The sequence below is a fragment of the Micromys minutus genome (assembly GCF_963924665.1).
Source record: "Micromys minutus genome assembly, chromosome: 6".
NCBI classification, from domain to species: Eukaryota; Metazoa; Chordata; class Mammalia; order Rodentia; family Muridae; genus Micromys; species Micromys minutus.
In genome coordinates, this window is record NC_137975.1 from 15075908 (window position 1) to 15101505 (window position 25598).

Genomic DNA, 25598 nt, shown 5'->3' on the forward strand with positions numbered 1-25598 from the left:
TACTATTTAAACAAACTCAAAGAAAAAAGTCACATATTTCTAGAGCGCCCGTGCTTGCGGAGCAAACATTCAGGCCACCTGCCAGAGGAAGAGCAGAGATCCAGGGACAAAGGCCAGGTACACGGGAGAGATGGGAACCAATCACTGACAACAAGACTACATATAATCATAGACAACAAGATGGCAAGAGGAAAGCAAAAGAACTTACCCAATGGAAACCAAGACAACCTGGAAACACCAGAACCCACCTCTTCCATCACAGCAAAAAACAGAATGCCAAACACTCCAGATAAAGAAGACTCAGTCCCAAAATAATATCTCAATATGAGGATAGAGATCTTTCAACAAGGATGGGAGGAAAAGCATAAAGAAATAGAAGATTTTAAAGAGGAAACAAGAAAAACACTCAAAGAAATCAAAGAATTAGAAGAAAACAGAACCAAAGAGTTGAAGGAATTGAGGAAGGAATTTAAAATGGAAATGGAAAAAATAAAGAAAACACTAAAAGAAACAACCCTGGAGGTAGAAAACCTAAAAAAGAAATCAGGAGTCACAGATGCAAGCATCTCCAACAGACTACAAGAGATGGAAGTGAGAATCTCAGAGGTCAAAGACAACATGGAAAACAAACAAAAGAGTCAGAGAAGAGGCAAAAGCCAAAAAGCTCCTAACCCAAAATATCCAGGAGATCCAGGAAACAATGAAAAGACCAAAGGAAAGGATTATAGAAATAGAAGAGGGCAAAAAATATCAACTAAGAGGCACAGTAAATATCTTCCATAAAATCATAGAAGAAATCTTCCCCACCCTTAAGAATGAGATGACCATGAACATAAAAAAAGATTAGAAAACTCCAAATAGACTGGACCAGAAAAGGTATTCCTCCCGACACATAATAGTCAAAGTATCAAGTTCCCAAAGCAAAGAAAGAATATTAAAAGCAGTAAGGGAAAAAGGTCATGTAACATATAAAGGCAGACCAATCAGAATCACACCAGATTTCTCAACAGAGACTATGAAAGCTAGAAGATCCAGGACAGATATCATGCAGACTGTAAGAGAACAAAAGTGTCACCATAAGCTATTATATTCAGCAAAACTCTGAATCACCATAGATGGAGAGACCAAGATATTCCAGGACAAAACTAAATTTACACAATATCTGACCACAAACCCAACACTACAATGAATTATAGGTGGAAAAGCCAATTTAAGGGGGGAAACGACATGAAAGTAAAACAAAAAAATACCTAAGCAAGAAAAAAAAATAAGAAAGACACACAGGAAAAAATCTATCTTTAAAAACAAAAATAGCAGGAAACAATAACCACTATTCCTTAATATCTGTTAACATAAATAGATTCTATTCCCCAATTAAAGGATATAGGCTATCAGACTGGATATATAAACAGAATCCAGCATTTTCCTGCATATAGGAAACTCATTTCAGAAACAAAGACAGACACTATCTCAGAGTAAAATATTGGGAAAAAACATCCAAGGAAACAGACCCAAGAAGCAAGCGGGTCTTCTTGGACATTCTTATATGGAATAAAGTAGATTTTCCACCAAAAGTTATCGAAAAAGATAAAGAAGGACACTTTTCACTCATTATAGGAAAAAAATTGTCAGGAGGAACTCTCAATCCTTAACATACATGCTCCAAATACAAAAGCACCCATATTAATAAAAGAAACTTTGCTAAAGCACAAAAGCTACATTTCACCCCCACATAATAACTGATCATTCCACTCTCATCAGTGGACAGATCATGGAAACAGAAACTAAACAAGGACACAGTAAAACTAGCAGAGGTTTTTAACTAATCAGAATTAATAGACATCTACAGAACATGTCATGCTAAAACATAAGAATACACCTTCTTCTTAGCACCTCATGGCACCTTCTGCAAAACTGATCATATAATCGGTCACAAAACAAGCCTCAATAAATATAATAAGATTGAAATACTTCCATGCCTCCTATCAGATCACCATCGGCTAAGGCTGGTCTTTAATAACAACACAGACAACAAAAAGCCCATATACAAATGGAAACTATGCAATGCTATAGTAAACAATAGCATGGTCAAATAAGAAATGAAGAAAGAAATAAAGGATTTTCTAGAATTTAATGAAAATGAAAACACAACATACCCTAACCTATGAGATGCAATGAAACCAGTACTAAGAGGAAAACTCAAAGCTCTGAGTGCTGCCAAAAAGAAAGTGGAGAGAGCATACACTAGCAACTTAAAAGCGCAGTTGAAAGCTTCAGAACAAAAGGAATCAGACATACCCAAGAGGAGTAGACTGAAAGAAATAATCAAACTCATAGGAGAAATTGACCAAATGGAAACAAAAAGCATCATTCAAAGAACCACAAAACCAAGATGTAGTACTTTGAGAAAATTAACTAGATTTATAAATGTCTAGATTAACTAACGAGAGGACAAAAGAGATTATCCAAATCAACAAAATCAGAAAGGAAAGTGGAGACATAATAACTGAAACTTAGAAAATTCAAGAAATCATCAGATTCTACTATAAAAGCCTATACTCAACAAAGTTGGAAAATCTGGATGAAATGGATGAACTTCTAGACAGATAGATACTGGATACTAAAGTTAAATCAGGACCAGGTAAACCATGTAAAAAATCCCATAAAACCTAAAAAAATGAAAGTAGTCATCAATAGCCTTGCTACCAAAAAAGCTCATGTCTAGATGGTTTCAGTGTAGAATTCTATCAGACATTTATTGACGACCTCATACCAATATTTTCCAAACTATTCCACAAAATAGAGTCATATGGAACAGTACCTAACACATTTTCGAGGCCATAATAATTCTCATTCGTAAACCATACAAAGACCTTACAAGGAAAGAGAACTTCACACCAATCTTACTTGTGAACACTGATGAAAAATTCTCCACAAAATTTTTGAAAACCAAATCCAAGAACAAATCAAAATGATCATTCACCATGAACAAGTAGGCTCCATCTCTGGGTTGCAGGGATGTTTTAATATACAGAAATATATCAACATAATTCACCATATAAACAAACTCAAACAAACAAAAAAAAAAAACATGTGCATCTCACTAGATGCTGAGAAAACATTTTAAAAAAGTCCAACATGCCTTCATGTTAAAAGACTTGATAAGGACAGAAATCCAAGGTCCATACCTAAACATAATAAAAGCAATATATAGCAAGCCAATAGTCAACAATAAACTTAATGGTGAGAAACTTGAAGTAATCCCACTAAATTCAGGGACTAGACAAGGCTGCTCACTCTCCCCCTACCTATTCAACATAGTACTAAAAGTCCTGTCTGAAGCAATTAGAGAGCAAAAGGAAATCAATAAGATACAAATTGGAATGGAAGAAGTAAATACATCAATGTTTGCAGATGTCATGATAGTGTACATAAGTGACTCCAAAATTCCACCAGAGAACTTCTACAGCTGATAAACAAGTTCAGCAACGTGGCTGGATATAAAATTAACTCAAACAAATCAGTAGCTTTCCTCTACTCAAAGGACAAACATGTGGAGAAAGAAATTAAGAAAAAGATATACTTCACAAGAGTCACAAACTATTTGAAATACCTCTGTGTGACTCTAACTAAGCAAGTGAATGACCTGTATGACAAGAACTTCAAATCTCTAAAGAAGGAAATTGAGGAAGACCTCAGAAAATGGAAAGATATCCTATGCTCATGGACTGCAAGGATCATCATTGTAAAAATGGCCATCTTACAAAAAGCAATCTACAGATTCAATGCAATCCTCATCAAAATTCCAACACAATTCTTCATAGAGTTGGAAAGAGCAATATGCAATTTCATTGGGAATAACAAAATACCTAGAATAACCAAGTCCATCCTTAACAACAAGAAAACATCTGCAGGAATCACTATCCCTGACCTCAAGCTATATTATACTGAAATTGTCTCAAAAACAAGATGGTACTGGTACAGAGATAGGCAGGTGGAGCAGTGGAATAGAATAGAAGATCCAGAAATGAGCCCTCAAATATATGGTCACTTGATCTTTGACAAAGGAGCTGTAAACATTCAATGGAAAAAGGACAGCCTCTTCAACAAATGGTGTTGGTCCAACTGGCACTCAGCAAGCAGATGAATGAAAATAGACCCTTTCTTATCTCCTCCTACAAAGCTCAAGTGCAAGTGTATGAAAGATCTCCACATTAAACTAGGTACACTGAAGCTATTAGAAGAGAAAATAGGGAAAATCTTAGAACAAATAGGCACAGGAGAAAATTTTCTGAACAGAACACCAATTGCTCATGCTATCAGGTCAAATATCAACAAATGGGACTTAGTGAGATTACAAAGTTTCTGTAATGCTAAGGACACTGTCAAGAAAACAAAATGGTATCCAACAGATTGGACAAAGGTCTTTACCAACCCCACATATGATAGAGGCCTAATATCCAAGGAATACAATGAACATAAGATGTTAGACACCAGAAAATCAAAAAACCCTATTATAAATGATGTACAGTGCTAAACAAAAAGTTCTCAATTAAGGATTATCAAATTTCTGAGAAGCAAATAAGAATGTGCTCTACATCATTAGCCATCAGGGAAATGCAAATCAAAACAAACCTGAGATTCCACCTCATACCAACCAGAATGGCTAAGATCAAATATTCAGATGACAGCAGATGCTAGCAGGGATGTTTAGAAAGAGGAACACTTCTTCACTCTTGGTGTGGCTAAACTGGTTCAAGCACTGTGGAAATTAGTCTGGGGATTCCTTAGAAACTTGGACATAGTACTGCCTTAAGACCCAGTGATTCCACTTCTGGGCATTTACCTCAGCTATGCTCCAACATACAACAAAGACATATGCAGCACAATGTTCATAGCAGGCCTATTTATAATAGGCGGAAGCTGGAAAGAACCCAGATGTTCTTCAGTAGATGAATAAATACAAAAATTGTTGTATGTTAACACAATGGAGTACTACTCAACTATCACAAACAATGACTTTTTGAAATTCTTAAGAAAATGGACGCATCTAGAGAATATCATCCTGAGTAAGATAACCTAGTCACTAAAGAACAGACATAATATGCAGTCACTGATAATTGGATACTAACCCCAGAAAGCTCTGAATATCCCATAAACAACTCACAGACTATATGAAGTTCAAGAAAATCAAAGGCCAAAAAACACAAATGAAAAACTATTATGCTTATTCTTTACACACCATGAAAAGTTTAAATATTTCCAGGTTACATTTTGTTTTACATGTTCCTTATGCTCATTGTAACTTCTAAGATTTTAATGCACACTGTTAATTCTTTAAAAAAAATCAAGTACTGATAAAAATGTATTCATATACTTTTATGCAAAAATGCCTTTAAAAATATGTACACTTATCTTTGTTTTTTAATATAAAGTTGTTCAATTAAAATAATTCATGTGATTATCTCTGTAGATCCTGAGAAAGCATTTGACAAAGTCCAATACCCCTTCATGTTATAATTCATTGAAAGATCAGGTATTCAAGGAACATATTTAAACATAATAAAATCAATATACAGCAAACCAGTAGCCAGCATCAAAGTTAATGTATAGATACTTAAAGCAATCCCACCAAAATCAGGAACTAGATAAGCCTGCCCTCTATCTTCCTACCTATACTGTATAGTATTGAAAATACTAATCAGAGCAATCAAACAGCAAAAAGAGGTCAAATGGATTTAAATTGAAAGAAAAAAATCAAAATATCACTACTTGCAGAATACATGATAGTATACATCAGTGACCTCAAAAATTACACTAGATAACTTACACAGTTAATAAACAATTTCAACAAAGTGGCTGGCATTAAACTTAACTCAACCAAATTATTTGTCTTTCTTTACTGGAAGAACAAACCGGCTGAGAAAGAAATTAGAGAATTGACAACCTTCACAATAGATACAAAGAATAGAAAATATATTTGTGACAATAACCAAGCAAGTGATAGGTCAACTGGTAGTCAGTATGCAAATAGATCCTTTCTTACCTTCTTGTGCAAAGCTCAAGTCCAAGTGCATCAATGATCTCTACATAAAACCAGATACTCTCAATCTAATAGAACAGAAATTGGGCAGAAACTTAGAACACATAGGCACAGGGGAAGATTTCCTGAATAGAACACCAATGGCTTATGCTCTTAGAGCAAGAACAGACAAATGGTACCTCATTAAATTGCAAAGCTTCTTTAAGGCAAAGGACACTGTCAAAAGTACAAAATGACAACCAACAGATTGGTAAATGATCTTACCAATCCTACATCAGATACAGGGCTAGTATCCAATATATATATATAAATAAATCAGGAAGAGCTTGTCTACATATTTAGGGGTGGTCTTGCTTCTGCTGTGAGCTTACATGACCTGTGGTCACTTCTGCCTGTTGAGAAGGGACTTGAGGTTTGGCCAACAGCCAACAGTCAGTGTGGTGCTCATGGAAATTCAAGGATTCCTGTTTTTATGGAGACTAGGAAGCTTCCTGCCGTCTCACTTATTATTGTTTCAGGATCTTCAGCCTGACTCAGCTGAGAAGAAGACATCCTTAAGGGCACAAGTCCCACAGAAAGAGGTCTTTATGTATCCCAGGTTGCCCTGCACTCCATGATTACTGTCCCTTCTTTAGTGCTGATACCAGATGCCTGTGCCACCCTGACAAGTTATTGCAGAGCTAGAGATATAACAACAGCATCATAAAATGCTAAGTTATCTCTGAACACAATTTGGCCACAGGCCTACCTCCAATGTCTGAATTTTAACAACAACACCAAAAAAAAAAAAATACAAAATATACAAGCCACCAAAACAAACATAATATGCCAGAGCCAGTATCGAAACTATACATTTAAAAAAATAAAGTTTTCCATGTGGTCCGGCAAAAATTGAGTTTACTTTAAACAGTGTTTTTGCATTGTTTGTTTGTTTGTTTGTTTTGTTTGCTTTGTTTTCTTTTTTAAAGAAAAATACATTAAAAAATATGTAGGCCATGCTTTAAAAAATAGAAATTCTAGGAAAGAGTTGCAAGAAAAGAATTTATTTTTGAATAATGAAACGTAAATAAAGAATGCCTTTGGTCTCATCAGAGGTCAGATTCACCACTGTTGTAGCTAGTAAAAGTTCCCAAGAACCATAATAAAGCTGCATGGCGGCCAACATATAAGGCATTAACAACACCAACAGAGAAAAGACATGAAGCAGAAGAAATGTTTGAGCTAATTACAAGATAATCTCTAAATTTATGCAGACACCAAATCACAGACACAGAATGCTTAGAGAACTGACAGCATAAATGATAAACAAATACAACCTATAACCTCCACAAAAGGAGCTTCCTATATGTAACAGATCAGTTCATCGAGGAGCCAACAGGATGGCTTATGGAACAGAAGGTTCGCGATTAAGACCCTGGCCACTGGGCTGGATCCCAAAAATCATGTGATAGACACCCATACTTTCCCCTCTGATCTCCACAGATGTACAGTGGTCTGAGAGCATACAAATAAAGCTGAAACAAAAAGTTGAACATATATTAAATCTAAGGGACATAACATAAAGTTGTCATCATCTCCCCTTCACATTAGTTTCTCTTTGTTTGTATCAAATATTATATAAATATTATATTATATCAAAAATTATATATATATATATATATACATACACACAGCCCAAGTATAAGGAATTCCTAAAAAACAAAACAAAAACAAAACAAACAAACAAGCAAACGAAAAGCTCTTCATGCTGTGAAATGATAAAGGGAAGAACCTGAGGGTTACAGTAGAGGAAATAATCAAAAGAGGATGAATTTGGGAAGTATTACTTTCTTACCAATCTAAAAGGTGACTATCAGTAGTGATTAGTAACATAGTCATGCAGTGGCCACACCATGCGCGTAAATGGAATAAATTGCAGCCATGGCAACAGGAGGTTTTGTGGGTTTGGGTTTTCTCTGTTCCTTCCAGATATTTCTGGATCATTTTGCTTACCTCCGAATTTTATAAACTATGAACATTTATTAGACCTGAGTGAAGTAATTCAGGGCTCAAGAGAAGTTTGTGCTTTGAAGGTCTTCCTGGTAGCCAGGCTTCACTTACTTTGTATGACTTCCAAGAAGTGAGGGACAAATTTCTTTTTAAGAGGTTTACCTGCTTGACGTTAAAATATGAGTGTGTTATCTGAAGGTAGAATTTTAGTAAATATGTCTGCTATAAATAATAGAATAACCAGGAAGAATCTTTACAACGGAAATATATCCAAACGGTGCTCCATAATATAACCAGGATACATGCTTCACTCTGTTCATAGCAGCCTTATTTATAATAGCCAGAGCTGGAAATACCGGGACAAATAGAGGAGCAGGGATTGGAGATCATTCAGAGACTGCCTCACCTGGGGATCCATCCCACATTCACACAACAAACTCAGACACTATTGCTGATGCCAAGAAGTGCTTGCTGGCAAGAGCCTGATATGGATGCCTCCTCAGAGGCTCTGCCAGAGTCATACTGATACAGAGGAGGATAGTTGCAGCTAACAATCTGAATGAGCACAGGATCCCTAATGGAGGAGCTAGAGAAATGACTGAAGGAGATGAAAAGGTTAGCAACCCCATGGGGAGACCAGCAATATCAACCAACCAATGAGTATCAACCCCCAGAACTTCCAGGGACCAACCAATGAGTACACATGGAGAAACTGATAGCTCCAGTGCATTTGCAGCAGAGGATGGCAATGTCTGGCATCCATGGGAGAAGAGACATTTTGTCCAGTGAAGGCTCATTAATCCAGTGGAGGGGAATGCCAAGTCACTGAGGTAGGAGTGGGTGATTGGGAATGGGAGCATCGTCATGGAAGCAAGGGGAGAAAGAAGGGGGAAAAAGAATAACCATTAAAATGTAAATATATAGAATAGTCAATGAAAATGATTTTTAAAAAGAAATATAATTTATTTTAGCTGGAGAGATGGCTCAGAGATTAATAGTGCTTTCTAAACATTCAAAGAACCAAGTTTCAAATCCATGCAACCACATGGTGGCTAAGAGCTGTCTGTAACTTTAATCATAGGGTTTCTAATACCAGCTTTTGGTCTTCCTGGCCTCTACAGGCCATGGTACACAGACCTATATGTAGGTACAGCATCCAGATACTTTTTTAAAAATGAGAAGATATAATTGGCGAACAAATTGTTCTCCAATTGGGGTTTCAGAACGTTGTCATACACAGCTGTGTAAAAAACTACTGTATGGATTTCTACAAACAAAATTTTGATGAAAGCAGAAATTTTGAAAGGAGAGATAGCAAGATGGATCAGTGGGAAAAGGTGCTTGCCACACCGACTTGTGGGTTGACTTCAATTCCTGGCGCCCACAGAGTAGTGAAGGATTATTTCCAGAGAGTTGTCTTCTGACCTCCAGAGGAGTGCAAGTGTACATGAGTGCTCAAAATCATGTTTCCAAACTGACATTTTAGAACTTCAAAAGACAAAACAAACAAAAAAAAAATCAAACAGAAAAGAAAAAAAAAAGAAAAGAGGAGGAGCAAGGTAATGAGGCCATTATACGACACTATTTGACTTGCTTTGCTTGGTTAAGGCAAGAGTTATGATATGAGCACCCCATTTTAGGCTGAGATCCCCAAGTGTGGTAAACTCACAAATGTGTTGCCACAGATGGATGTTATCCTTACAGGTTAGCCCCAGAGTGTGGTTTCTCAGCAGAAACCAGTACTGTCTCTCAGATGAAAACAAAAAAGTTTTCTAAGTTGTCAGTACACACTGTAGGGTTTCTATGTTGTCAGTACACACTGTAGGGTTTCTAAGCTGTCAGCACACATTATGGGATTTCTTAGTTGTCAGTACACTCTGGGATTTTTTGGTTGTCAGTGCACACTGTCAGATTTCTAGGCTGTCTGTACAGTGTGGGTTTCTAGGTTGTCAGTTCACACTAGGGGTCTCCCATTGCCACGGCTCTGTATTATTGCAATTCTCTTTGGTGGCTACTCTGCACATGTGTGGTCCCAGCAAGGAGTATATGGCAACATTAGGCTCAGGGCCAAAACACTGTGGTCAGTCAAGCAAGTCCAATGCATGAAAGTCAGTAGTTATAGCTCTTTATAGGTTTTTAGTGTGTTTGCTTGTATATGCCTGTGGATACACTCACGGGTACTTGCAGATGTGTAGGCTGGAGCTGGACACTGTACTTCCTCTCCAGTTGCTTTGCACAGTCACTTTTGTGACAGGGATTTTGCTGATTCTGGATCTTGCTGTTTCCCCTAGACTAGCCAGCCAACACACACTGGGAGCCACCTCTCTCTGCTCTTTTACCACTACTAGGCTTATAGCACACTAGGCTTCTAAGTAATGACGAGCATCTATCCTGAGCACATCTATGTCAGGTTGTACATTCGGCACTTTATCCACAGAACACTATCCCTGGCTCCTGGATCTTATGTTTTTATAGACCAGTGGACTCTTTACTGAGTGGCTTCCGAAGTCAGTTCAGCTTCCAAACTTTTAGAGACAGTCCTTATTCACCCACTGAGACTGAGACTCCCATTCCATAATTTTGAAGAAGATTTCTCAAAACTCTTGTCTTATATTGATGTTCCTTTGTAGAAATAAACACAAAATACAACACATATCTATCTCTTACCTCCAACCATTAAAATTTTGCTCCACATGGAAGCTAGTATGGTTGAATAATTGAGAAACCAAAATAAAAATTTTGAGCAATCTTTATTTTCTCTGACATGGGATGAAAGATTAACTATGATGTCTATGCTGTTCTGGACTTTATGTTTCTTTTCTTATGCAAGTGTTCGTCTGGTATGTACTACATAGGGCAGACATGACTGTTGCAGTGCTAAAGTAGCTTTAATTATATTTTCATTCTATTTGATTTTCTTTGAATACAAGTATGTCTCCTAGGCAACTTTCTGCACTTCTGATTAACCTGAAGGGATTGCTATGGGGTCTATGCAAGAGGGGAGGGGTTGCCCTGAGTGTACTGTGAGACAGCTACAGGAAAGTGGAGTTTGAGAGACTGAAAAGTACTCCAAACCACCTCACAAAGAAATTTTTTTACAATTTTCTTCTCTCCTCTATTGCTCTTAGGCTTGACCCTCTCAAAATGTTATTTTCATAATGGTATTGTCATCTGTGAGGGAGAGAGGCATCCGTGCAGAAGAAAGTTTGTACTGCAAATTGAATCTTCCATATCATAAAGAGATCAAACTGGGAGCTTAAAATCAACACACACGCTACTTTAGAGCTGTGTTTATTGCTCAAAATCCCAAGTGAAGAGAAATTTTCCTTCAGCATTGACTTAGGATTTGGGATTGGATTTTTTAATTCCTCATTTTAGTACCAAATGTGAGATTGTGCACAAGTGTTCACTAATTAAAATCAGTAGTATTTGTTTTACAGGACGTTTCCAGAGGATGACTTTACAGTCGTTTGTGATTGGCCTTCATTTCAGAGGAAAGTTAACTTATTGCATTTAGGAAGAGGGGAAGCACCATGGCATGTGACATTTACATAGGACAAGCCTGCATAATCTGATCACCACAATTTGGAGGTGCCTAGGGATGTAAAATCATGAGTTTTTTTTACTGAATCTTTATGTATCTGTGTGTGCATGTAATAGTAGGGGCTGGACTGTGTGAAGGACAAGCCCGTAAGTCACTTCTAAGATGTTTGAGACAGGATCATTTTACTGTGTTCTGTTGTATGCTGCATGTGAGAGAGGCTCCTGGGAAATTTCCCATTCTCCTTGTATAGGGTTACAGATAGATGAACTACTGTCCTGAGGTTTCCTGGACATTAAAATCAGGACTTTTTTGTTTTCCTCCAAGGCAAACGCTTTACCCACTGAATCATTTCACAAACCCTTTAAAAGTTATTTTAAACAATTTTGAGTAAAAAATAAAATTAAAAAGGACTGAATATGTAAATCGCACACAGAATTTATAATAGGTTGGATACTTTCCTACAGATTTCTTTCTACATTGTTTTGTCTCCTTTCTCCCTCTCTGTCTCTTGTTTACTCTCCAGCATTCTCTCTCGCAAATTTTTTCTGTATTTTTTCTCTATCTCTCTGTCATTTTTCCTTCTTATAGCCTTCCTCCTCCTCTTCCTTTCTCTCTCTCTCTCTCTCTCTCTCTCTCTCTCTCTCTCTCTCTCTCTCTCTCTCTCTCTCTCTTTCTTAGTTTTCTTATTCCTCTGTTCTCTCTCTCCCATTCTCCCACTCACCATCTTCTTTTTCTTCTTCAAGGTGATTCTGAACTTGCTTTGCCTACTCACAACCTTTTTCAGTGATGTGTTGGTCCTTCTTTGAGCATAAGTTTCACACTATGTAAAAAGAAGACAAAGCTCACTTTCAGTGTATTTTATAACAAGATAACAATGAAAATGAAATGTGTGTCCTATGAAATTCAAGATAAATTTGATATATTTAACCAACCTTTACCCCCATCTGTGTGAGAGCTCAGAATTCATCAATGTATACCATGATTCATCTCTGTAATAAGATACTTTATCTTTCTATTAACACATGGTAACTGTACCTACAATGGAGCTGTGATATCTCTGAAGCAATGTTTAGTACATACTGGTTCATGCCAGTCACTACAGATTCAGGCCAACATTCTCAAGTTTCTAATATCAAATATATATATATATATATATATATATATATATATAAAACACTTATTCATATAAATAGCTACATGGTTTAACACGGCACACTCTAGTTGTATCTACTTTTTTTGTAAAAAAATGCATTTCTGGTTTCTTAATGATAGTAATGATGAAGTCTGATAATGTAATACTCCACTATGATTTTATCTCATGTTCTTTTCTTTTTATCTGTTGATGGGCATTCAGGGTAACAATATAAAGGTCTTGTGACTACCACTATAATAAATGCTGAATTTCAGGTATGTCTGGGCAGAATGATTTCATTCCTTTTGGAAATGTACTAGTATGTGCAATAAAGAGATCATATGGTAGATAAGCTTTGGTTATGAAGATCTTCATCATGTTCTCTGTGGTAAATTTCCTAATTTTTTCCCCATTCTGTTGCATAGTAATGTGGAATGGAGAGCAACCATGGAGTCGAGACATCAAAACCTCAAAGCAAATTCTGTCTACATTGACTCAATTCTTCATCAGGGTTCCACCTCATAATGATTTTTTAACTCCCCAGGAGCACCCAGTAGAGGCAAATGTTCAAATACACGAGGAAACTTTATACTCAAACTGCAAAAAATCCTTATCAGAAAGAAAGGTCTTTTATGGCTATGGAAGAAATCAGTAAATTTGGGACAATTTTTGAGATTCCCACATGTACATGACTCTACCTCTGCATTTAGAGGAGGAATATTGTTGCAGAATGACCAAGAATTCACCATGTTCCTAAAGGGTTGTTAAGGCTGACCAGCTGCAAATATAACTATCCATTTGACTTTCTCATTACTAAACAGAAAAAAAATATCAAAAAGTAAAAGTCATAAAATGTTGTCTCTAGTGCATAATATGGCCATTACCCTCATGAACTCACTGAAGGCATGGTTACTGGCACAAGATCAATTTGAAAAGGTCACTAGTTATTCCAACAGACAACTCTAAGTGGACTCAGAGAAGTTATTAAAAAGAGAGGTTCTGGTGACCTGAAGGGAGCAGAGAACGTAGAGGAGAGGGGTAGAGGAGAAGAGAGTTCTGTGGAAATTTGTGGAAGGATATACATACATACATACATACATACATACATACATACATACATACATACATACATACGTATGTATGAAATAATGGCTCATTATTTACATTTGTGTAGTTATCCAATAATAAATCAAAGATATCCCATCTTTATGAAAATGGAGAAAGCTATCTTAACATTAAGTAGAATCCATCTCTGCTTCCCAAATACAACAAGCTGCCTCAGGTACCTTTTGTCACTCTGTCTACCATGATGGACTATACTCTGAAAGTATGAATTAGAATAAGCCTGGCCTTATTTTAACTAAAAAAAGTAAAAATAGATTTTTGAACGCATTTTTATGTAGCTACCAAGCCTCACTGTATAGCATTAGAATAGCTAAAAACACAGTAGTTGTATTGGACTAAAAAAAAAAAAAACAAAAAAAACAAAAAAAAAAATTCAAATATTATGACAAATAAAAAACACTGAAAACCCAGTTACTCTTTAGATAAGCAATTTTCCTCATTTAGAGACCCAAGAGTCTTCCCTAAGCAACGTTATAGACAAGAATTCCTTACTATACTTTTGTAGCTCTCATAGTAACACTGTGGAATACTATCAGAGAGCACTGCGGAAACATCCCTGTCTAATATCTGCCATTGACAGGGACACACTGATGTTTTCTGACCATGTATAAGGTAGTGTGAGTAGTGACTGTATTGAAAGCATCTCTAGTCATTGAGACTCTACCCTTGAGAAGGAGGTACAGACATTGAATAGCTAAACACTTTATCAGTAGAAGTTGAGAATGAGGTGTGAAAGCCATGTTACTGGACCTTGGTAGATTAAATAGAATGGATGGGAATGCAAGAGGCAGGTATTCAAATAGATTAAGAAAAAATTATGTATATAAAAATATTAGAAATGAAAATATGAGGATGTGAATAATTAGTTGTTAGAGAGAAGAGGAGTAAAATTTCAGAAATGGGAGATTACTAAGCAAGTGAATCCAAGTAAAGAAGGCAGAATACTTTACAGAAACTAAAGAAAAAAATGCTGGGGATGGTTAAGATGAATGAATGCATGAATGAATGAATGAATGAATGAATGAATGAAGTATTGGTCCAATAAGAATTATGTGTGTGTGTTTGTGTGTGTGTGTGTGTTTGTGTGTGTGTGTGTGTGTGTGTGTGTGTGTGTGTGTGTGTGTGTACAAATAGAGAAAGAAAGAGAGAGACAGAGAATGAATACTTTAGAACTTAGTAAAAATAAAATAGAGATTGCATGCAGCCATTTTTTTTCACATATTGCTTTATTAATATATGTTTACCTAAGAATATTCAGGTGTTAAAGAGCTATGTGTGATGGTTTTAGTATTTCCAGAATTATGCAACTAATTTTTTCTTCTTTTGTTCATGTTTGATAAAATTACTTGACAAAAGTGACATTAAGGAATAAGATTTATTTCATTCATCCCGCCATCTTACAGTCAATCACTGCAATGTTATCAAGGCAGGAACTTCAAGGAATTGGTCATATCACACTCCAGTCCAGAGCAGAGGGTAAGGGATGAATGACTCTACTCATGATGGTGCTCACCTTGCTTTCTCTACTTACACAATTCAGAATCTCCTGTACAGGGAATGGTACAACCCACTGTAGGTACATTGTCCAACTAATCAAGATAACACCCATGGACACACCTAGAGACCAAACTGCTTAATTATGGAGAATATACCCAGGTGATTTTGCCAGGTGATGTAGTAACAATTCAAACAACACTGTGCTGTGATATGTTTGTATTGTAGAGAAGTGTCCACAGCATACTAACTGTTTATAGCTTATAGTCCAATAACTTTCTGAGAAATCACAGTACTGTAAAACTGCCTTTCCATTATGTTCCTGAACTTTCTATTCTAGAACTAGCTTCTTTTAGTACCTTCCTTGAAAGCCCCAAGGCTGTTACATAGCTATTCCTCATATGCCTTCTGTTTCTAGATTTTTCTATTCTGGCTGTTCATTTGAATGTGATCTTGTACTTACTGTGTGACAGCTCTATTTACAATCACAGTCAGTAGGAGGTGAAATGAATCTAAATGTTTATGATTAATTACTGGTCATTACCTGCGATCTTCTTTGACACAAGCTTGTTCTCTTGTACTCTATTGTATTTGGCTGCTTGCTGGCCTATGATCCCCTAGAGAGTCTCCCATCTCCAGCTGCCACCTCGCTATAGCATTCAGATTTAAGCAGTGTATGACTGAACCTAGACTTGGATTTATATAGATTCTGGGGAATTCTAATTCAGGTCACAGCACTTTCATTGCAAGGGAGCCATTGAGCCATCCCCAGCCAGTGGAAGAGATTTTTAAAGGGTGTGGAAAATGCGTTATTAGGATGGGTAGTAGTCATACACCCCTTTAACCCCAGCACTCCATAGGTGGAGGCAGTCAGATCTCTCCAATGTCAGACTAATTTACAGAGCATGTACTAGAATAGCTGGGGTTAGACAGAGAAACCCTGTTTTGAATGAGGAAAAAAGGAAAACAAAAAAAAAAACCATTTTTTAAAAAATTCTAGTTGTCTTTGTGATAAAGAATTAATTGGAACAAGAAAAAGAAGAGAATGAGGAGATAAAATGTTGTTGAGAAAAACAGAGCACGTCATTTACTTAGATAAGAAGCTAGCATAGGGAGAGGGAAGGTAGGATTGAGGAGGGGGAAGCTGGAACTGGGGAGAATGAAGCTGGTATCAGAGAGAGGGAAGCTGGCACCAGTGGGTGAAAAGCTGGCAATGTGAAGGGGGAAGCAGGCATCAGGGAGAGAGAAGCTGACACAAGAGCTTAGATAGGAAGCTGGCATTGGGTAGAAGGAAGCTGACACATTAGGAAGATGTGCGGAGGTAGAATCATCAGTCTTTCCACCTGACTGAATTTAGAGACTGGAATAGAAAAAGAAATCAATGCAGACCATAGGTGAAGAACCCAGCTGTCACATGTGAAGCACTAGACTGTAGAAGACAAAGGCTTCAAGAGAAAAGTCAGTTACAAAGAAGTGATTATGTCCAATATGTGTCAGCAGGGTTGTAGAAGAAGTGGACCTCTTAAAAGAAGTGGTGTATTTTTAGAAATGATATTCTCTGTAGAAATGCTAACAACATATTAAATGCTATTTTTAATCTCTCTCTCTCTCTCTCTCTCTCTCTCTCTCTCTCTCTATCTATCTATCTATCTATCTATCTCTATCTCTATTTCACACACACAAGTACTTCTTTTTCTAATATGAATGCAATATAAATGGGCACATAAATGCTGAAAGAAAAGTGTATTTTATTGCAATGGTTTTCCAAAATTGAAAAGTCCTAAAATTTCCATTGATATCAGTGTGAATAAATCCACCATGGGACAGTCATTGGACAAAATAGTGTACAGTGATGGGGACAAAGCTCAACTGCATGTGCCATGGTTGGTCCCCAAAGTCTACAGCATGAGGTAAATTTCTCCTTCTGTGCCGGTGGTCAATGTTTGGCTCTGTTGTATTTTGATTAGAATTTGCTCATAGGAACTCTTTATTTTGTGGGTGTTGGAATCTTTGCATGGGTGTGTTTATCTCCCCAACTCTGTAAGAGGGTTTTGAGCTCAGTGAATGAGTAGAGATACATAAAAGAATTCATAAGATATTTTAAAAAATGAAAAGAGAAGGATGGTTGTAGTAGACCACTACCTAGAAAAGAGCAGCTGAAGGGAGAAGACTAAACATAAAAATCCAAGTCTGATGTTACTTCGGGGAGCTTCCATCCCAGTCATGAACTATCTTGTCATGCTTGAGGAAAATGAACAAAATTGGTATATGTTTTGCATTATTTTTTTTTCTCCTTTCTGTCAGCAAGTTACAACCCATCACTCATTTCCAACTCCCAACCCCTGTCCACTGCTGCTCTATTCTTGATGCCTGTGAATGTGTGTGTTTTTGGTGTGTGTGTGTGTGTGTGTGTGTGTGTGTGTGTGTGTGTGTGTGTATGTGTGTGTGCATGTATATATGTGATTGGTTATTATTTATTGGTTATGGACACATATATGGCTTGCTATTGATTGTACAAGAGTATTTGCTATGTACCAGTATATATAAAATTGTGTGAATGTGTGTAGATATCATAGGTCAACCTCAGATGTTGTTTCCAAGGATCTAATCACTTTCTCACTCTATCATTCATCTATGTGTCTGTCTGTCTGTCTGTCTATCTATCTATCTATCTATCTATCTATCTATCTATCTATCTATCTATCTGCCTATCTACCTGTAAGTCTTTGGAGAGACAATGTCTACCCCAAGGATGAGAGAATACCAGTTCAGTTACAAGGAAGGGAAGTAAGCTCCATGGACTCCCTTCTCTTCACCTCCCCAGCACTAGGATCTAAAGGGAATGCCATCATATCCAGTTTTTCGTCCTTGGTTCTGGGGATTGAACTTGGGTTCCTATGCATCTCTAGTGAGTACTAAGTTACTTATACTAGAGCAGAGACAAAAAAATCTGTTGAGGTAAAAACTTCTCTCATGTTTCATCATGAACAAGCACTAGAGCTGACTTTAAATGTATCAATACCCCAACACACTTGTGTAGATTGTTCTGAAGCTTTTTGTATTTTAATGTTAATTTCACTTCCCCAAGAAGGGCTGCTTAGTCATGTGACTCCAACTGAACCTTTCCATTTTAATTAGTAATATAAAAGAAAGCCAGTGGCAGGGCAAGGCCAGGTAGGTAAAGAGGGCTGAGGTCTGAGGAGGTCAGAAGATGGAGAGTAAAGGTTCTTGTGGCAACATGGAGTTTCCCAAGGACCAGCTTGACCCTGGAGATATTCATTGGCATTAAATAGCTATGAACATTAATGATTTTATAGGTCTAGCATCTTATATGAAGGGCAGTTTGTACCTTTGTCTATTTGATGTAATGTTGTTGTGTAAAGGGTTTGTGGACTAAGAGTTGAACAAATACATCTGTATAAAAAGCTATTGGGCTGTAGAGTTGTGTTTGTGTGGGATTTGGAGTACAGAAATACCCAAGGACAGAGGCGGAGAACAGGCGGTAAAAAACCGCCAAGGGAAGGGAGTTGCCTGGATGAGTTGGGCCGTGGTGACTCAGACCAGGCTCCAGAAGTGAGTGCAGCTCCCTATTAGGGTCGGGGCTGAGGAATGAGACCTCAGGGCTGGTAAAGAGATAAAGTGATTTTTATTTTTTAATATTTACAGCAACACACTTGAGCTTCTTTTCTCCACAAAATGAATGTGTTCTCGTTTCTTTGAGCTTCTGATGTACAGGCAGAACTCCCTCTCTAAGCAGTGGTTAGATTTCACACAGCTGTTTACCTCATCAGTCAAACAGGTGACAGACAGGAGAGCCATTGAAGGGAACTGAGAAGTCCTCAGTGACTCTAACATTCTTTCAAAAATGTGTCTACCTCAGCTAAAGGGAGGTATCAAATGAGACTAACTTAGAGACAGTAAAAGAGTTCTTCCATTCTAGTAGGTCATCTGTGAGCACTCATTTTCCTGTCTTCACTATGGTTTTGTGTGCTATTAATTGTACATATTGCTTATATATGTTCATGTTTGTGGAAACACTTTTATCTATTTAACCATATGTATGAAAGTCCTTTGATCATGTACAAGGATACCTTGGCTCTCCATGCACAGAATCTGTTTACCTTGATTTTTGTTTGCTTTAGGGTGGGGATTACAAACTTGCACAATCATTGGTGGCTTTTCACATAGATTCTAAGACATGAACTGAGGACATATCTGCTGCCCACACAAAAACTTGTCGGAACTGAGCCATCATTAAGGCTTCCTGGACAATTTTACAGAGAATCTCTGAGCTACTCTCAGGGCTTAGAGACTGACACTGACAGGCAGTAAGTAGGGCAGGCATGCTGCAATGTGCTTCTGTTGCTTTTTGTGTCCATGCTCAGAAACCCACAATTCATTTTCTTTCAGACTAGTTGCTGTTAAGTAAATGCAGCTCCTCAACATATTGGTCTCCTCACCAGAGTGTGTTATTGTTGTTGTTGTTGCTGTTGTTGTTGTTGTTGTTGTTGCTGTTGTTGTTGTTGTTCTTCATCATCATCATCATCATAATCATCATCATCCCCTGTTCTACATTTAAAAGTCCAGGCAGAGGCAATCATCTTCATCATCATAATCATCATCATCTCCTGTTCTACATTTAAAAGTCCAGGCAGAGGCAATCATCTTCATCATCATCATAATCATCATCATCCCCTGTTCTACATTTAAAAGTCCAGGCAGAGGCAAGCTTTCTTGCTAATTTGTGAGCTTGCTCTGTTGGTCTGTGTAAACACCATTCCCAGGGGTATTTTCCCTCCTGTCAGAGTCAGGCTTTCTCCTCTCCCTTAGTCTTCCATTTCATATCCATCACATTTCATGCCTAGTTATTTCTAAGACATTTAGACAGTTAAAGAAATAAAAATAGCCATTTTATCATGAAATGTGTCTCCTTATTATACTTTTTCTATAAACTTTTTTTTTGGGATGATTAATGTGTGGCATTTGTTTCAGGAAATGCTAAACAAATTATGCTACACCAGGTGGCTTAAAGAAATATAAAGGCATTCTCTTCTATTACTAAGGAAAGATTTTTTTTTAATTAGATACTCTGTACTTACATTTGAGATGGTATGCCTTTACTCCGCTGGTTCCTATTCCCCCGTCCCCTCCCCCCAGTTACCTTCATAAAGGTGCACTTCCTTCTGATTCTCCTCTCTACCCCATTACCTTAACTATAATTCTACTACACTGGAAAAATGTGCCCTCTCTAGAACAAAAGTCTTTTCTCACATTGATGCCAGACACTGCTGTCTTCAGCTACATATGCAACTGGATCAATAGGTCTCTCAAAGTGCACACAAAGGTTGGTGTTTTACTCCATAGAAGTTTTGGAGGGTTTGGTTGGTTGATAATGTTGTTATCTTCCCATGAGGTGTTGCAACCTCATGGGAAGAACAGATTGTAAAGGTAAGGTATCATCAGGCCAAAGGCCCTCCCAAGTCTTCAGATAGAATTACTGTGTTTCTCTCTGCAGTCACAGTCAATGCTTAATATACTTTGGCTTGTAGCTAAACACTCAAATGTGTGTGATTTTTGTAATGGGAGATAGTTATCATTAATTTTAATAAAGACTGTCCTTCATGCTGTAGCATAATCTTATCTCAAGGTTTTTACCTAGTTATGCACACAAGAACCTTCCCCAGTTTGTTAGGTCTGAGTATCTTACCATTTGAGCTTACTGTAGAATAGGGCACATGAGATGTTCCAAATAGATTAACTCCATTACATTCCAGAAGAATTTTGCTAATTATCATTGCCTATTAATAGTTGAGGTGCCATGTTTCCTACTCTTTGAATGTAAAGCCCAAATATATTGATAGCTACAATCTATTCTAAATATAGTGTTTTGCTCTAAAATGAGCTTTTTCTGGAGCTATATGTTGGGAGGTTTATTTTATTAAATAGTTTAAGATCCTTAGAAAAATATGGGGCTGGGGAAATGGCACAGTAGTTAAGAGCACTGGCTGCTCTTCTAGAGGACACTGGTTCATTTTCCAGCACCCACATAGCAGCTCACAATTGTCTGTAACCCCAAGATCTGACAACCTCAGAAATACATACCTGCAGCTTTCACTCCCAACTCGACTAGCAAGGAAGAAACAACACTCCAGATTCTTCTCAACAATCTTTATTCAGGAACACCTCAATGCTGATACGGGAAACCCCAAGTGCCCAGAGCACCCTCCTTTTATCCTTCTCGGACTGAGGTTATGTGACTTGTCCTCTGGGGATTGGCGGAGCGGGGATCACCTTATTAGCATAATGCCGTGTGGGCATGTTTGGTGCCAGAAGCAGTTATGTACATGCACAGTCAGGTTGTTTATTTCTATCCAAGCCGGTTGTTGGCGCCATTTTGGCAGGGCGGCCAAGCCGCTACTTACATGCAGCCAAAAGCATAGCAATGTGCACAAAATAAAAATAACCAAATTAGAAATCATGACTTTTATAAATTCCTAGGCAAATGGATGGAACTAAAGAATATTATTTTGAGTGAAGTAACCCAGTCACAAAAGAACACACATGGTTTACACTCACTGATAATTTGATACTAGACCGGAAAGCTCTGAATACCCAAGAAACAACTGACAGACATTATGAACCTCAAAAAGAAGGAAGGCCAAAATGTGGAAACCTCAGCTCTTCTTAAAAAAAAAGAAAGAAAAAGAAAAAATTAAAAAAATTGTTTATTACCTAACAGATTTTGTGAGCTACAATAATATTTTATAAAATACATAAATCAAAAATATATAAGAATGCTAAAACAAAAGACACATATTGCTTAAAAATATAGCATATTTGTTTTATGAAAAATTTATAGATGATGAAATGTAAAATAAAGGCATAAAATTTCTGTATAGCAGTTACCTGCATTAAGCAATATTTAATCATAATATAATAAAAAGCTTTTTCATAAAAAATAAAATTGTTTTTAAAGCTAAATTGAATAAATAAAGTAATTAAAAAAAGAGAACCAACATAAAATTATTTAAAAGAAGAAATTATGGAATGCTAATTTTGAGATCCAATCTGCTTTTTGTTTCTCTGTGTATCACCAGGCTTTTTTATCTGCTGGTCACTCTGCATGTTGAAGATCTGATCCAGAGATTTGTACACAGACAGGATCTTACTTATTTGTTCTGTAAGTCCTAAGAATTACCTATGACACGCCTACATTTTGGATTTAATGCACATGCAACACACACACACACACACACACACACACACACACACATGGAAGGGGTGGCCAGAGAAGGGGAAATATTTTCATATTGAGTGCTTAAAACACTCAACAGAATATGACTGAGAAATTTCCTTTAAGGCTACCAGCTAGATTCCCCATGGAGAAACTCAGAGAGAGCCCAATGTCCTTGGGTTTTGCTTCCAAGCAAAAGAACAAATAAAACAGCTAGAGATGACATCATCCAATCTGACACCCAGCAAAAACCAATCAAGGATGTTAGAGACTGTTGTCTGAAGTTCTGCCTGAACTTTTTCCCAATAGTTGAACTTGCTGTTCCTTTCTGCACTGCAGGTCCATTTTATTTAAGAGGATAAACAGTAGCTGAGTCTTTATAACCTGGGGATGATTTACCTCCTGGCAGGGTTCAAGGACAAATGTTTTTACTCTAAACCTTTAGCCTCTTGTTCTCAATGACACGGTATTTTGATTCTTGGGCTGTGTAAGCTCCATTCCCATCCTATCACAGAGTTAGGAGGTCCACTCCATGCACAGACAATGATTCTTAGAGGACACTTTGAGATAAACATTCTTAGGTCTGAGAGGAACAACCTGGATTCCAGAGCCAGCTTCTCAGTGAGATTACACATGTGACAACTTACCACTACAGTGTGTTGAACATTAACTCTCTGATCCAGAAATCTATCTGTTTTTTTAAAGTAGAGAAACTACACACAGTTTTGAATAAGCCACTGGTCTCAACTCCACTGTCACCTGGCTCACTGGGACTGCCTTTGAGGAAGAAATGTTTATGCACCTTATTTAACTCGATTTCTTAGACATTGGAGCCACTCTTAGAAATACATATGTCCTGACTGTGAAAATCACGACAGGGAAACAACACTGTGCTATTGTTTCAGCCACACTGACAAGGATTCTCCAGATTATCCGAAACTGCTGCTTCAATTTCCTCTCAATGCCAGTGACAGCAAAGCACTGCCCGTGAAGCTGATCAATTATGGAAATTGGGTTGTAGTGCCAGAAAATGGGGTTTAGAGAAATTGCTTAGAGCATCATTTGTATAGTTGGGCAGGATATGCTTGCACCCTGAGTGTGCATTCTTCCATAGCCTATCAATTGAGCAATCCTTCTTCTGGAGAAAGGAAACAACAGAAGAGTTTACATACTTCTGGGCCCATGCTGGTCCAGCCAAGCCTAACATACACATATATTCATGGTTCCTGATTTGAAGTACAGATTAATATTTTTTACCTTTAGTTGATACTGCTATTATGTTCTTCCTAAAGGCAGATATTAGCCATTATTATCTTTAGGGAAAATGTCTTAGTGAAATTTTTACTATTAGAATGAGTAGTCAAACTATAATGGTAAAGTGTTCTACACAAATCCCTAAAAATATATTCTTAGGATTCAACTAAAAACATTCCAAAATAGTAATCATACCTCATATTAATTGCATTATGGAATGGTTAGTGTCCATTTTCACTTGCCACAATCACATGGGATATGGACCCCAGGGTATGCCTTTTGGAGGATTATCATGAGGCTATGAATTAACATGGCAAGACTGCCCAATGTAGACATCATTACTTTAATGGGGATCTGGATTGTATAAACGTAGAAATGGAACTGAGAACCAGCTAGCAAACAATTCATTGATATCTTTGTCTATTCAAGGTCATCTTAATGACCAGATGCTTTAATTTCATGCTCCTTGACCTTCTCATCATAAACTACTGAACTTTGAATAACCAACCTAGTAAAAAAAGAAAAAAAAATCCACTCCACTTGGAGGATCCACATGGAGTCCAAGCTGCACATCTGCTACATGGGCTGGGTAGGAGGTGTTAGGTTCAGTCTTTGCTTGCTCTTTGGTTGGTGGTTCAGTCTCAGAAAGCCACTGAGGATCCAGATGAGTTGAGTCTTCTGATCTTCTTGTGGAGTTCCTATCTCTTCTGGGTTGCTCAACCTCTTCTTCAACTTTTCCACAAGACTTTCCAGGAGACAGCGGTGTTTGAGATGTAAAATAAATAAATCAATCATTTAGTGGGGAAAAAAGGAAACCCTTTATCCCTGAAGTTGCCTTCTTGGAATATATTATCAGAGCAATAGTAGCATATCTAAGAGAAGAAACTGAGGCAAGATGAAAAGAAAAGAAGCCACTCTTTAGTTATATATACCTTGCTTTTATTTCTTATTTAGATGTGTTTCTCTTTTTATTTATATTTTTCTTCTTAGATTTAGATAGACAACATGGTCTTTCACTTGCCACATCTGGTCTAGGAAAAAATCAGTTGACACTGAAGACACTGTCAGCAGACATGGCCCCAAGAAGCATTACACAGGGCCTTTCTCCATATTAAAGCAGGAGGAGTTCTTCCCTTATTCTAAGACTGAGAGAACCTGTAACAAACAACAGATTTTCAAACATGTTGTAACACTGAAGTGAATACAAATTGTGATGGGTTCAGTAATAAAAGAGAAGTAGAATTGGGTCTTTCTAGAGACTTCCTTTGTATTTAGCTGCTATACTTCAAAGCATTTTTAACCTGTTGATATGAAGAATATAAACTGGGGTCTTGGATCTGTAGGAGACCCGCATATATCTCAGAAAGCATAGGCTAAAGTATTACAGAACTTGGTACACTTTCAGTCAGTTATCTCTTCATAGGAAATGTCATTATCACAGGGAATATGGAAGAAAAAGAGATACAAGAAAATTGTATGTACCTTAAAATGACTCTGAACTTCTTCCACTTTCCTCCACACTCTAAGTGATTATCAAGTTGTGGCACCACAATGAACTTATGCTGCTCTGCTGGGGCTAAAACCCAAGACTTCTGCCATGTCAGGCACTCTATCAACTAAGCTATTTTCCTTTGTGACACTGTTTTGGCATTATTTTCTCAAATGGTAATTTGATGCTGGTCCAATAAAATGTTTCAGTGGCTGAAGATGCTTGCCAGCAACCTTGACAATCCAGTTTTATCCTAGTGACACATGCTATAGAGTAGACTCCTGAGAGTTGTTT